Raw genomic sequence first — 15787 nt, 5'->3', positions numbered from 1 at the left:
TGGGAGGCAAGGGATGAGGTTACATAGACACTGGCCCAAATTTTTATTTCCTCTCTAGCGACGTGGGGGGTTCCAGAGGGCTGGAGAACAGATGATGTAGTCCCGTTATTTACGAAGTGCTGTAGAGATAATCCAAGGAACTGCAGACCAGTGCATCTCACGAAGCCATAGTGAAACTATTGGAGATTCATTTAAACAAGAGCATCTATCTCCACTTGGAGAGACAAGGCTTGGTCAGTGAAAGCCGACATGGTTTTGCCAAAGGAATGTCATGCCTAACAAATATGAGCGTTTTTTTGAGGGGTTGAACAGATGTGTAGATGAGGGTAGTACAGGTGAGATAATTTACATGGTTTCCAGGAGAGCCTTTGACAACATCCCAGAGTGGAGACTTAAGTGAAAGATAAATGCACATGGGATACAATATAACGTGTTTAAGTGGATTTAACATTGGCTGACCGACAGGCAGAAAGAGGATGACAACTGCTGCTTTAGTGGCATTGCCCAGTGGTGTAATGCAGCGATCTGTGCTGGCTCCACTATTATTAATCGTGTACATAAGCAAAATAGATCACTATGTGGGCGGTAGAATAAGTAAGTTTGTGGATCATTAAAAAATGACCGGGTGGTAACAGTGAGGTTGAATGTATTGGGCTACAAGAAGATACTGACAGGATGCTCAAATGGGCAGATGATTGCCAGTTGGAATTGAATCAAGAAATATGTTAGGTGGCACAAGTTGGAATGAGTAATTTGGCAAGGACGTACTGACTGAACGGTATGGCGGGATATTGCGTGAAACAAAGGCACCTCAGCATGTTTGTCCTTGGATCTCGGAATGCACATGCTATTAGCGTAGTGCAAAAGACAATTTACCAATCGAGGCATAGATTAGAAAAGCAGTGAAGTCATGTTGTAGTTGCATAGAACATTAGAGAGGCAACAGTTACATGATTTGGTGCTGTTTTGGCGCCATATTATAGGAAGTATAGGATTGCACTGGTGGGGGCAGCGGGCGGGCGAATGGCGGTGGGGTTCCAAAGCAGATTGACCAGGATGCTGCCTGACTTCAAAAATTTAAGTTATGAAGGGAATTTGAAAAGACTTGTGTTGTTTTCGTTTTGGCCGTTAAGACTGACCGACGTCCTGGTCAAGATGCACAAGATTTAGCGGGGCAATGGTAGATTGGATAAAGAGAAGCTGCTCCCTTAGTTGGTGGGTTAGTCGGGAGGGGACAAAGTTACAAGGTGATGGGTAGGAGGTTTACAGGAGATTTGAAGAAAACGGTTCTTTTTTGTACAGACGGAAGTGATGGTGTGGAATATATTGCTTGGGACAGTGGTCGAGGCGAATGTTCCTACATCTTTAAGAGTACCACTACCTGGGTGAGGCCAAGTACTGTGAAACGGTGTTAGGTAGGAGGTAATGTGCTTCTCACATGCCGTTGCAGACTCAAAGGGCCGAAGTGACTCTTCTACAATGTATGGAGGAAAGTAGATTCAAGAAAACATTGAAGATTATTCGGTGTGGTGATTGACATTATCTCAACAAGGACAGCGTGTGGACAAGGGCTATTTTGCTGTTAGCTTCGAAGAAAACTGTAAGAGTCACAGGGCACTGTGTGCATAAGTTATTGGTACTTCATGGGATCGAAATCTACCAGGAATGTTGCCCTTTAAAGAAAGGAGCTGTCCAGAGTTATTTAAGACAAATTCTGTGCAGCAAGGCTTGAAATTTCCTTTAAAATGTGTCAACGTGTTACGTCATTTAAGTGCACTTTATTTTATGTTAATAATTGTTTCCCAGCGTAGTTGGATCTGGAACGTATTTTTTTCGCAAACCCTCATAATATACAATTACAAAATCATTCTGGCAGATGCTTCAAGTATCACTTTCCACTCTGAGCTTTAGCATTTACTGACGGGTCTTCCATCGATGCGTTTCCATAAATGTGAAGAGCCCAGTCCAAAGAAGGCTTTCAGTGCAGGTTTCGGGTTTGTTGCCTTTTTTATACGGGACCAGCTGTCGTACTCTTTTAAGTAAAGGGTTTAAATGGCCCAAACCTTTATTGCAAAGCTACAGAGTGACAGTAAGCGTGTAAAAGTTAGGGTTGGGAACGACTTAAGCTGCAGAAGGGGAAATTGTGGCTAACAGTGAATGGCTGGTGAAGCAAGTGGGCAGTTGTATACAGCGGCTGGTGTGAAGAGTGATAAGTGGTTAAGATTCTAGGTGCTCTGCATCCGAGGTGGGAATCGTACAAGTTCGATAGAGTGATACAGTGACAGATGAATACGGTGCTAACTGGATGGGGCGTTGATTTGGGAGTGTAGCAGGGTGACAGTGTAGTATGGTGGCATAGTTGCAGACTGGCAGGTATGATAGCTCGTTAAAGTACCAATGGATAGGGAAGAGTTGAGGGTAAGGGAGCTTGTTTGTGCATTATATTTATTTATTTATTTTTTCCGTTAAATTTGTGAAAAAAATCGGAGCTTTTTTTTCAAAACAGGAAGTAGGCCCAGCAGCAACCTGGGAAGGCTTTGGAGGGTTTAAAAGGAGGCCGCACCTTTGAGCGGGCAGCGTCGTTAGCGGGCAGCAGAGTGAGCAGGGGGCAGAGTGAGAGCTGAAGGGCTTTGGCTCAAAACGGGCTTCGGCGAGAATAGGCAGAGGCGAAGGAAGGTTTTTTTTTTCTTTTTCAGAAAGTTTATTCCTGTATTTCCCTAGAGTTAAAAAAGATGCCAGGCAAGATGTTGGAATGCTCCTCTTGCAGGATGTGGGAGATCAGGGAGATCTCTGGTGTCCCTGACGACAGCACCTGCAAAAGATGCATTCAGCTGCAGCTGCGAGCAAAGCGTGTTAGGGAAATGAAGAAGGAGCTTGATGACCTCCATCTAATTCGGGAGAATGAGAAGTATATAGACAGTAGCTTTAGGGAGATAGTTACACCTAAGCAGCAGAGCACAGGAAATTGGGTTACTGTAAGGAGAGGAAATGGCAGTGTGAAAGGACAGGCAGAGCAGAGCAGAGTTCCCCTGTGGCCATAACCCTCCACAACAGGTATACTGAATTGGATACTGTTGTGGGAGATGCTTTACCTGGGACAAACTGCAACAGCCGGAACTCTGATACTGAGTCTGGTTATACAGCGCAAAAGGGTGGGAGGAAGAAGAGGAGAGCAGTAGTGATAGGGGACTCAAGGGTCAGAGGTACGGTCAGGAGGTTCTGTGGTAGGGACAGAGACTCCCGCATGGTTTGTTGCCTCCCAGGTGCCAAGGTCAGCGATGTCTCTGATCGTGTGCACAGCGCTCTAAAGTGGAAAGGTGATCAGCCAGATGTCGTGGTGCACATCGGTACCAATGACGTGGGAAGGAAGAGTGAGGAGGTCCTAAAGAGTGAGTACAAAGAGCTTGGAAGGAAGTTAAAAAGCAGGACCCCGAGGGGAGTAATCTCAGCTTTGCTACCTGAGCCACAGGGCAGTGAGGGCAGGAGTAGGATGCTTGGGCGGATGAACACGTGGCTGAGAAACTGGTGCAGGGGGCAGGGTTTCCAATTCTTGGATCATTGGGACCTCTTCTGGGGCAGGTGGGACCTGTACAAGAGAGACGCGTTACACCTAAACTACAAGGGGACCAATATACTTGCAGGGAGATTTGCGAGTGTTATTGGGGAGCGTTTAAACTAGATTTGCAGGGGGGTGGGAACCAGAGTGACAGAGCAGACAGGGGAGCAGGGGTAAAAAGACAGGTTAGTTCAAGCAAAATCACAAATGCAAGTGTAGAGTGTGGTGGAAATAATCATTTGAGGTACGTCTATTTCAATGCCAGAAGTATTGTGGTGAAGGCAAATGAGCTGAAGGCATGGATAGACACATGGAAATATGACATTATAGCCATTAGTGAAACTTGGCTACAGGAGGGGCAGGACTGGCAGCTGAATGTTCCAGGGTTCCAATGTTTCAGGCGGGATAGAGGCAGAGGCTTAAAAGGTGGGAGGGGGGAGGGGTGGCATTGTTGTCAGGGAAAATGTTACAGCAGTACTCAGGCAGGATAGATTAGGGAGCTTGTCTACAGAGGCCCTATGGGTGGAGCTGAGAAACAAGAAAGATATGACCACATTAAGGGGGTTGTATTATAGACCACCCAATAGTCAGCGAGAATTGGAGGAGCAAATCAGCGGAGAGATAGCTGACAACTGCAAGAAACACAAAGTTGTGATAGTAGGGGATTTTAATTTTCCACATATAGATTGGGACTCGCATACTGTTAAAGGTTTAGATGGGGTAGAGTTTGTAAAATGTGTTCAGGAGAATTTCCTACATCAGTATATAGAGGTGCCAACTGGAGAGGATGCGATATTGGATCTCCTATTGGGAAATGAGTTAGGGCAGGTGATGGATGAGAGTGTGAGGGAACACTTTGGATCCAGTGATCATAATGCCATTAGTTTCAACCTGATCATGGATAAGGATAGATCTGGTCCTCGGGTTGAAGTTCTGAACTGGAAAAGGGCCAAAGTTGATGAAATGAGAAGGGATTTGAAAAGTGTGGATTGGCACAGGCTGTTCTCTGGTGAGGATGTAAATGGAAAGTGGGAGGCCTTCAAAGGAGAAATTTTGAGAGTGCAAAGTTTGTATGTTCCTGTCAGGATTAAAGGCAAAGTAAATAGGAATAAGGCACACTGGTTTTCGAGGGAGATTGTAACACTGGTTAAGAGGAAGAGAGAATTGTATGAAATGTACAGGCAGCAAGGAACAGATCAGATGCTCGAGGAGTATAAAAAGTGCAAGAAGCTTCTTAAGTGGGAAATCAGGAGGGCTAAAAGAAGACATGAGGTTGCTTTTGCAGACAGAGTGAAGGAAAATCCAAAGAGCTTCTATAGGTATGTTAGGAGCAAAAGGATACTGAGGGATAAAATTGGTCCTTTTGAAGATCAGAGTGGTAGACTGTGTATGGAACCAAAAGAGATGGGGGAGATACTAAATGTTTTTTTTGCATCCGTACTTACTGCAGAAACGGACATGGAGTCTACGGAAATAGAGCAAACAGGTAGGGAGGTCATGGAACCTTTACAGATTAAAGGGGAGGAGGTGCTCGCTGTCTTGAGGCAAATCAGAGTGGATAAATCCCCAGGACCGGACAGGGTATTCCCACGGACCTTGACGGAAGCTAGTGCTAAACTTGCAGGGGCCCTGGCAAACATATTTAAAATGTCAGTATTCACGGGGGAGGTGCCGGATGATTGGAGGGTGGCTCATGTTGTTCCATTGTTTAAAAAAGGTTCCAAAAGAAATCCGGGAAATTATAGGCCAGTACGTTTGACGTCGGTGGTGGGCAAGTTATTGGAAGGTGTGATCAGGGATAGGATCTACACATATTTGGATAGACAGGGACTTATTAGTAAGAGTCAACATGGCTTTGTGCGTGGTAGGTCATGGTTGACCAATCTATAAGAGTTTTTAGAGGAGGTTACCAGGAAAGTGGATGAAGGGAAGACGGTGGATGTTGTCTACCTGGATTTCAGCAAGGCCTTTGACAAGGTCCCTCATGGGAGGTAAGTTAGGAAGGTTCAGTCGCTAGGTATACATGGGGACGTAGTAAATTGGATTAGACACTGGCTCAATAGAAGAAGCCAGAGAGTGGTCGTGGAGGATTGCTTTTCTGAGTGGAGGCCTGTGACTAGTGGTGTGCCGCAGGGATCGGTGTTGGGTCCATTGTTGTTTGTCATCTATATCAATGATCTGGATGATAATGTGGTAAATTGGATCAGCAAGTTTGCTGATGATACAAAGATTGGAGGTGTAGTGGACAGAGGTAGGTTTTCAAAGCTTGCAGAGGCATTTGGACCAACTAGAAAAATGGGCTCAAAAATGGCAAATGGAATTTAACGCAGACAAGTGTGAGACATTGCACTTTGGAAGGACAAATCAAAGTAGAACGTACAGGGTAAATGGTAGGACTCTGAAGAGTGCAGTTGAACAGAGGGATCTGGGAATACAGGTACAGAACTCCCTAAAAGTGACGTCACAGATGGATAGGGCCGTAAAGAGTGCCTTTGGTACATTGGCCATTGTAAATCGGAGTATCGAGTATAAAAGTTGGAGTGTTATGGTAAGGTTATATAAAGCATTGGTGAGGCCAAATTTGGAGTATTGTATACAGTTTTGGTCACCTAGTTACAGGAAGGATGTAAATAAGTTTGAAAGAGTACAGAGAAGGTTCACAAGGATGTTGCCGGGACTTGAGAAGCTGAGTTACAGAGAGAGATTGAATAGGTTGGGACTTTATTCCCTGGAGCGAAGAAGATTGAGGGGAGATTTGATAGAGGTGTATAAGATTTTAATGGGTATAGATAGAGTGAATGCAAGCAGGCTTTTTCCGCTGAGGCTAGGGGAGAAAAAGACCAGAGGGCATGGGTTAAGGGTGAAAGGAGAAAAGTTTAAAGGGAATATTAGCGGGGGGCTTCTTCACGCAGAGAGTGGTGGGAGTGTGGAATGAGCTGCCGGATAAAGTGGTAAATGCGGGGTCACTGTTAACATTTAAGAAAAACTTGGACGGGTTCTTGGATGAGAGGGATGTGGAGGGATATGGTCCAAGTGCAGGTCAGTGGGACTAGGCAAAAAATGGTTCGGCACAGACAAGAAAGGCCAAAAGGCCTGTTTCTGAACTGTAATTTTCTATGTTGTATTTGGAGGTAGACTGGCAAGTGGGTGCGATTCAAGTTAGTATACGTGCAAGGTGGAAGAGTGTCTGGGTGTCAAATGGTACAGTCGCAGAGTGTCATCTACAAAGAGAAGTAGGTGAAAGAGTGGTAAATGCGTAGATACAAAGGGTGGCAGGTAGCAAAAATGGGAGTTACATACAATGATAGGTGGATAGGATTTCAGCATAGGGAATAGGTGGCTAGCATGGCAAGCTGGTATAGCATCAGGTGGGTAAAGTTGGAGTGTGCAAGACAGGCAGATTGTAAGTGTGGCAAATGTAATGTGTGCCAGTTAGCCATAGAGACAGCCCAGTAGATGGACAGGGTGCCAAGTTCATATGATGGTAGTAGGATGTATGGAAATTGGCTGTGTTGGGTAGCATAATGGAATGCACAAGGAGAATAGCTGGCATGTATGTTAGGTGTAGTTGGGATATGCAGGTGAAATAGAGAGAATGGAGGATGGATTAGTGTTTAGGTGGGTCTGGACATAATTGAGTGTGCTTGTATGGCTCTCATGCAGGCGAGAGGTGCGTCTGCATGGGTTAAATATTGTGCTGGCGAATAGTCCGTTCTGTTTGGGCGGTGGTAAAGTTGGATTTGTTCTATTGTGTCTGGTCATGTCGGATGGAGAGAGGTGGAGGCTAGTTAGTTGGTCGAGCGAGGTCGCCAGATCGTGTGCATTATTCAGGTAGCAAAGGGGGAAACTCAATATCAGATGGGATTTTGCATTCGATGGAGGAGTTTGGGTGTTAGTTTTAGTCAGTGTGGATTCGAAGCTCGTTACATCAGGAGTAGTCAGGGATCATGACGGGAGACGAGTGCTGGGACTGGATTATTTTTGACCTGGGAGTGTTGTGTTTCAGGGAGGATTCATGTGCTTGATAGGGCCACCTTTAATCTGAGATGTCAGATACTTGTTGTGAATAGCGTTAAAAGAAGGAGAAGTGAAATGCAAAAATAGTAGATACGATAATCAAGAACGAGGGGAAAATAGGCACACAGTACACATAAATGTTAACATGATTAAAAATGGCAAAAAGGCAAGATTCAATGCTTTGTATTTTAATGCAGCAAGCATTTAAATACAATAGAGTTCAACTGATGGCATGAACGAAGGAAAATAGCCATTATGGAGATGTGGTTGAATGAAAGTCAAAACTGAGAACTTAATATGCAGGGATTTTCTTTTTTGAAAGGCAGGAGGCAAGGAAAAGGTAGTTGTATAGCATTGCTAATAAGTGATTAAATTAAGTCAGTTGTGAGAGACGATCCAATCCCAGTGTCTTGTGCTTAAACAAAGGAGACTACAAAGGGATGACGGAGGAGTTGGCTAAGGTAGACTGGGGGCAAAAACTTTATGGTGGGACAATTGAGGAACAGTAGAGGACTTTCAAAAGTGATCTTTCACAGTGCTCAGCAAAAGTATATACCAGTGATAAGGAAGGATGATAGAAACAGATATAATCCGCCTTGGATAGCTAAGGAAATAAAGGAGGGTATCAAATAGAAAGAAATTTCATCCAAAGTGGCAAAGATTAGTGGGAACCTCGAGGATTGGGAAATTTTTAAAGGTCAACAGAAAGCCACGAAAAAAGCTATCAAGGAAAATAAGATGGATTATGAGAGTAAATGAGCTCAGAATATATAGATAGATAGGAAAAGTTTCGACAAATATATTAAACGAAAAAGAGTGGCTAAAATAAACATTGGTCCTTTAGAGGATGAGAAGGGGGATGTAATAATGGAAATGAGAAAATGGCTGAGGCATTGAACAGGTATTTTGTGTCGGTATTCACAGTGGAATACACAAATAGCATGCCAGAAATTGATGATAGGAAGGCTATGGCAGGTGAGAACCTAGAAACTATCATTATCACGAAAGAGGTAGTGTTGGGCAACTTAATGGGGCGAAAGGTAGACAAGTCTCCTGGTCCTGATGGAATGCATCCCAGGGTACTAAAAGAGATGGCGGGAGAAATAGCAAATGCACTAGTGTTAATTTACCAAAATTCACTGGAATCTGGGGTGGTTCCCGCAGATTGGAAAACAGTAAATGTGATGCCACTGTTTAAAACAGGAGGTAGACAAAAGGTGGGTAACTATAGGCCGGTTAACTTAACTTCTGTAGTAGGGAAACCGCTTGAATCTATCATCAAGAAAGAAATAGCGAGCCATCTGGATATAAATTGTCCCATTGGTAAGACGCAGCATGGGTTCATGAAGGGAAGGTCATGTTTGACTAATTTGTTGGAATTCTTTGAGAACATTACATGTCCAGTAGACAATGGGGAACCTGTGGATGTGGTGTATATGGATTTTCAGAAGGATTTGACAAGGTGCCACACCAAAGACTGCTAAATAAGATAAAGGTGCACGGTTTTATGCGTAATATATTAGCATGGATATAGGATTGGTTAACTAACAGAAAGCAAAGAGTGGGAGTAAATGGGTGTTTTTCTGTTTGGCGATCAGTGACTAGTGATGTGCCTCAGGGATCAGTGTTGGGACGCAATTGTTTACGATTTACAAAGATGATTTGGTGTTGGGCACGAAGTGTAGTGTGTCAAAATTCGCAGATGACACTACGATAGGTGGCAGAGGAAATAATACAGAGGACGCTGAAAATCTGCAATGGAATATAGATAGTCTAAGTGAGAGCGCGAGGGTGTGGCAGATGAAGGACAATGTTGGTAAATATGAGGTCATCCATTTTGGTAGGAATAACAGCAAAATGGACTATTATTTAAATGGTAAAGAAATGCAGCATGCTGCTATGCACAGGGACCTGGATGTCCTTGTGCAGGAATCTCAATGAGTTGGTTTGCAGGTGCAGTAGGTAATTGAGAAGACAAATGGAATTTTGTCCTTCCTTGCTGGAGGGATGGAGTTTAAAAACAGCGAGGTTATGTTGCAGCTGTATCAGGTGCTGGCGGGGCTACACCTGGAATACTGTGTATAGTTTCGGTCTCCTGACTTGAGAAAGGATGTACTGGCACGAGAGGGGGTGCAGAGGAGATTCGCTAGGTTGATTCTGGAGTTGAGAGGGTTAGATTATGAGGAGATACTGAGTAGACTGGGGTTATATTCATTGGAATTCAGAAGAATGAGGGGAGATCTTATAGTAACATATAGGATAATGAAGGGAATAGATAAGATAGAAGCAGGGAAGTTGTTTCCACTGGCGGGAACTAGGGGGCAGAGCCCCAAAATAAGGAGAAGCAGATTTAGGACTGCGTTGAGGAGGAACTTCTTCACACAAAGGGTAGTCAATCTGTGGAATTCCCTGCCCGGTGTAACAGTTGAGGCTCGCTCATTTAATGTTTTGAAGGCGAGGATAGATACATTTTTGGACAGTATAGGAATTAAGGGTTATGTGAACGGGCGGCTAAGTAGAGCTGAGTCCACGAAAAATCAGCCATGATCTTATTGAATGGTAGAGCAGGATCGAGGGGCCAGATGGCCTACTCCTGCTCTTAGTTCTTATGTTATTCTGTTCTTATGATCCAACCTCGGATGACATGGACTCCATTTGGGTGGATGTAACAAACAGTTAGGAAGGAACACATTTGTCGGATTAGTTTCTAGACAAGAAATAGTAGCACACTGCAGGAAAGTGGATAAAGCAACAAATAATAGGAGCAAATAAAAAGAAAAGAGCAATAATAATGTGTCAGTTTAATCTTCATGTTGATCGGATTAATCAATTTGGAAAGCGTAGCTGCGACAACAATTTCATGGGTATTTTAGGGATATTTTCTTCGAGCAATGTCATGGAGCAAGTCAGGTAACAGTCTGCGTTGGATCTGTTAATAGGTCATGAGGCAGATAAAACAAATGACCTCAGAGTAAAAGAACCCTCAGGATGTATTGATCATAACACGTGAAATGTAACAGTCAGTTTGCAATTGAGAAACTTAGGTCAGAAGCAACTGTGTTTAACTTAAATGAAAGGAATTGCAGTGAAATGATGATAGAGTTACCTGCAGTTAACTGGGAAGTTAGATTAGAATGAAAGGCAGTGAGAAAGTAATGGCAGGTAGTTAAGAAGGTTATTCATGAATCTCAGTGAAAATATATCTCAGCAACAAAGAAAGATTCTAAGGGATGTAAACGCCAACTAGGGCTAACCAAGAAAGGTCAGCAGAGTATTAACATGAAAGATCAAGCAAATGAGGAGGCAAAATCAGTGATGGCAGGAAGGCTGCGATATGACACAACGCTGGGTGGGGAAGCTGTGAGGAGGATGCGGAGTCCCATCAGTGTGATTTAGACCAGATGACGGACTGGGCAAATATTGGCAGATGCAAGATTCTTTGGATAAATGTGAGGTTATGCTCTTCGGTAGCAAAAAAGGCAAGGCAGATTACTATGTGATTGGCCATAAATTTATGAGAGGGGAATGTGCAATGAGACAAGGATGTCCGAGTGCATAAGTCATTGAAGGTAAGCATGTAAGTGCAAAGGCAAACGGTACGTTGGCCTCAGTAAAGAGAGATTTAGAGTACATTGAGAGGGATGACTTGAATAAATTATACCTGGCTTTGGTGGGACGAGAACTAGAATATTGTTTACAGTTTTGGTTTCCTTCTCTGAGGAAGGATGTTTTTGCTGTAGCGGCAGTGCAGCAAAGGTATACTAGACTATTCTTTGGATGACAGGACAAACATATGATGAAAGATTGAGTCCCTTACAATTGTATTCGCTGGCGTTTGGAATAATGACGGGGGAGGGGGCGGGGTAGCGGGGTATCATCAAAACCTATAAACCTCTAACAGGTTAGATGCGAGAAGAATGTTCACGATGGCTGGGATGTCCAGAGTCATAGGTCACAGCCTGAAGATACAGGGTACACTGATAAGGACAGAAATGAGGAGGAAGGCCTTCACCCAATGAGTGGTCGGTCTGTGTTTTTCGCAACTGCAAAAAAATAGGTCAGGCAAAAACATTGTATGCTTTGAAGAAGCTGTTAAGCACTTCAGGCGAAGGGGACATGGGGGATAGTGCGATCAGGATATGAAGTTGGATGATCAGCCATGATCACAACCAAAGGTGGAACATGCTCGAAAGGTTGAAGTGCCCTGCCTTGCCCTCGCTCGTATTTTCTAAGTGGCTCTGTTTCTATAAATGTAAATTCTAGCAAATGAGGGTGAACAATATCATAACCAGAGTGAAAATAGTTATGACTGCAAACCATCAGCATTAAATAAAATTGACAACAAGAGTTAATTTCAATGTATAAAATGGAAGAGAGCGGTCAACGTGAACACAGATCCTGTGGAAAATCAACAAGGGGAGACGGCTGTGGGGAACAATGAAATTGCAGTGGTATTAAAGAGATATTTTGGGCCGGCTTCATGCTGGAAGTTACTTCAAATATCCCATTAAATGTGTTGAACGAATACAACAAAGAGATTGCGAATGAAGATTCTGAGTTCAGAGAGAGACAAACTGCCAAATTATTGAGCAAATTGATACAGGGAAGAAGAAGGTACTGGCGGTGTTAGCAGGCTTAAAAACGTACATCTCCAGTTCCGGATAAATTGAGTCCCTGGCTGCTGTGGGAGTCAAGGGTGGGGGTAGGGAGGGTGGGATAGCATGAGCTCTCGCCCAAGTTTTAACTCGTCTCTGACCACGACGACGTGCGAGAAAACTCAAGAACAACTAATGTGGTTCCTCTACATCAGAATGGTTGCAGAGATAAATCAAGGAACTACAGACCAGTGAGCCTCGCGTCAGTGGTATGGAAACTATTGGAGAAGACACTGAAGGAGAGCATCTATCTCCATTTGGAGAGATAAATCTGGATGAGGGATCATCAGCATTCCTTCATCAGTGGGACGTCATGATTTCAGCAAAGTATTTGACAAGGCCCACATTGGAGACATGTAAAGAAGGGAAACGAGCATGGGAAACAGAGTAATTTGATAAAGTCGATGGAAAATTAGCTCAATTGTGGAAACAGAATGTGATGACAGAAGGCTGCTTTAGTGACTTGAAGTCAGTGCCAGTGGTGTATCGTAGGGTTCTGTACTGGGTCCCCTAATACTCATCATTTTTATAAACAGCATATGTGAATCTATGGGGGTAGAATACGTCAGTTTGTGGATTGCACACCGATTGGCCGGGTGATTATGAGTGAGGCTGTGTGTCTTGGGTTACAAGGAGATAGATTGTTTGGTCAATTTTGCAGATAAGTGGCAGATGAAATTTCAGCCTGAAATCTGTGAGGTGATACGCTTTGGATGGAGTAATTTGAGAAGGAAATATTCAATAAATTGCATGACATTAGAAGGTTCTGTGGAACAAAGGGACCTTGGTCTATCTGTTCATCGATATCTGAAGGCCTTTATCTTTCCAGACATAGATTACAAAAGCAATGAAGTCATTTTGGAATTGTATAGAACTTTTTGAGGCTCAGATAGAGTATTATGTGCAGTTCTGGCCGTCAAATTATAGGAAGTATGTGATCACATTGGAGGGAGGGATGCTGCCTGGGATAGAACATTTATGTTATGAAGAGAAGTTGGAGCAGAAGAGACTGGGGGGCGTCAACAAAATAGAAAATGCTGGAAAAACGCAACAGGTCTGACAGGGTCTGTCAAGAGAGAATATAGCCGATTGTGGCTGATCCTTCGTCGGAACCTATTGGAGAGAAGATACTGCAGACCTTGGAGACCGAGAGGCAACCTCATTAAGATGTAAAACATTATGAGGGGACAGAGTGGATAAGGAGCAGCTCTTTCGATTGGTTGAAGGGTTAGACATGGAGGAGATATAGGTTCAAAGTAAGGAGCAGACGTTTAAAGGGGATGGTCGGAAAAATATTTTTAGCCATAAAGTATTGACGATCTGGCATGTGCTGCCTAGGATGGTGGTAGAAGCGAATTGTTTCAGATCAATTAATAAGTACCTGGAGGAGTTCTTGGAAAATCATAACATATGTAAGGCCATAAGACATAGAAGCCCAATTACAACCACTCGGCCTATCGAGTCTGCTCCGTCATTCAATCATGGCTGATATTTTTTCATCCACATTCTCTTGTCTTTTCCACATAACCCCTGATCCCCTTGTTAATCAAGAGCCTATGTATCTCTCTGGTATAGCTACTCAGTGACCTGGCCTCCAAAGCCTTCTGCGGCAAAGGATTCCACAGATTCACCATTCTGGCTGAAGAAATTCCTCTTCATCTCTGTTTTCAAGGACCGTCCCTTTCACCTGAGATTGTGTCCTCTGGTTCTAGTTTTTCCTACTAGTGGAAACATCCTCTCCATGTCCACTCTATCCAGGCCTTGCAGTATCCTGTACGTTTCAATAAGATCCCCCCTTATCTTTCTAAACTTCAACTAGGACAGACTCAGAATCCTCAACCGTTCCTCATGTGACAGCTCTTTATTCCAGGGATCACTCTTGTGAATCACCTCTGGACCCGTTCCAAGGCCAGCACATCCTTCCATAGATACGGGGCCCAAAACTGCTCACAATACTCCAATTGGGGTCTGACCAGAAACTTATACAGCCTCAGAAGTACATCCCTGCTCTTGTATTCTAGTCTTCTCGACATGAATGCTAACATTACATTTGTCTTCCTAAATGCTGTCTGTACCTGCACGTCAAACTTAAGGGAATCATGAACAAGGACTCCCAAGTCCCTTTGTGTTTCTGATTTCCTAAGCATTTCCCCATTTACAAAATAGACTATGCCTCCATTCCTCCTAACAAAGTGCATAACCTCACAGTTCTCCACATTGTATTCCATCTGCCACTTCTTTTCCCACTCTCCTAACCGGTCCAAGTCCGTCTGCAGGCCCCCCTGCTTCCACAATACTACTGTCCCTCCCCATATCTTTGTATCATCTGCAATCTTTGCAACAGTGCCTTCAGTTCCTCCTTCCAAATTGTTAACGTATATTGTGAAAGATTTGGGTCCCGGCACCGACCCCTGAGGCACACCACTAGTCACCGCTGCCATCCTGAAAAACACCCCTTTATCCCCACACTCTGCCTTCTGCCAATTAGCCAATCCTCTATCCCTGCCAGGATCTTACCCTTAACAACATGGGCTCATACCTTATTAGACAGTCTCCGATGTGGCATCTTGTCAAAGGCCTTCTGGAATTCTAAATAACTCGTGTCCACTGATTCTCCTTTTATCCAAATTCCTTGTTACCTCCTCAAAGAACTGTATCAGATTTGTCAGACATGACCACTCCTTGACGAAGCCGTGCTGACTTAATCTTATTTTATCATGCACTTCCAAATACGCCACGATTTCATCTTTAATAATGGACTCTAAAATCTTGCCAATGACTGAAATCAGGCTACCCGGCCTATAATTTCCCATCTGCTGCCTCCCTCCTTTCTTAAATAGCAGTGTTGCATTAGCTACTTTCCAGGCCTCTGGGACTCTCCCTGCCTCCAGTGATTCCTGAAAGATCATGACCAATGCCTCTACAATTTCCTCAGCTATCACTTTTAGAACCCTGGGGTGTAATCCATCCAGTCGAGGTGATTTACCCACCATCAGACTTTTCAGTTTCCCCATAACCTTCTCCTTAGTGATGGCCACTACACTCACCTGTGTCCCCTGATTCTCCTGGAGCTCTGGCATCCCACTGGTATTTTCCACTGTGAAGATTAATGGCGCGTAACTACTCAGTTCCTCTGCCATTTCATTGGTTCCTATTATTACTGCTCCAACCTAATTTTCCTGTGGTCCAATGTCTATTTTTGCCTCTCTATTACTTTCTATATATTGAAAGAAATTCTTCCTATCTTCATTTATATTACTATCGAGCTTACGCTCATATTTCATCTTCTCCCCCATTATTGCTTTTTTTAGTCGTACTCTGCTTGCTTTTAAATGCTTCCCAATCTTTCGGCTTCCCAGTAATCCTCGCCACTTTGTCTCCTTTTTTCTTTTACTTTCATGCTGTTCTTGACTTTTCTTGTCAGTCACCGATGCATCCTCCACCCCTCAACATGTGTCGTCCTCCTTGGGATGAATTTCTGTTGTGCCTCCCGAATAACCCCCAAAAACGGCTGCCATTTCTGTTCCATTGTCTTCCCTGCTAGGCTCCCTTTCGAATC

The sequence above is a fragment of the Mustelus asterias genome, chromosome 16 (genome assembly GCF_964213995.1).
Source record: "Mustelus asterias chromosome 16, sMusAst1.hap1.1, whole genome shotgun sequence".
Classification (NCBI taxonomy): Eukaryota; Metazoa; Chordata; class Chondrichthyes; order Carcharhiniformes; family Triakidae; genus Mustelus; species Mustelus asterias.
This window is presented reverse-complemented; position numbering follows the sequence as displayed.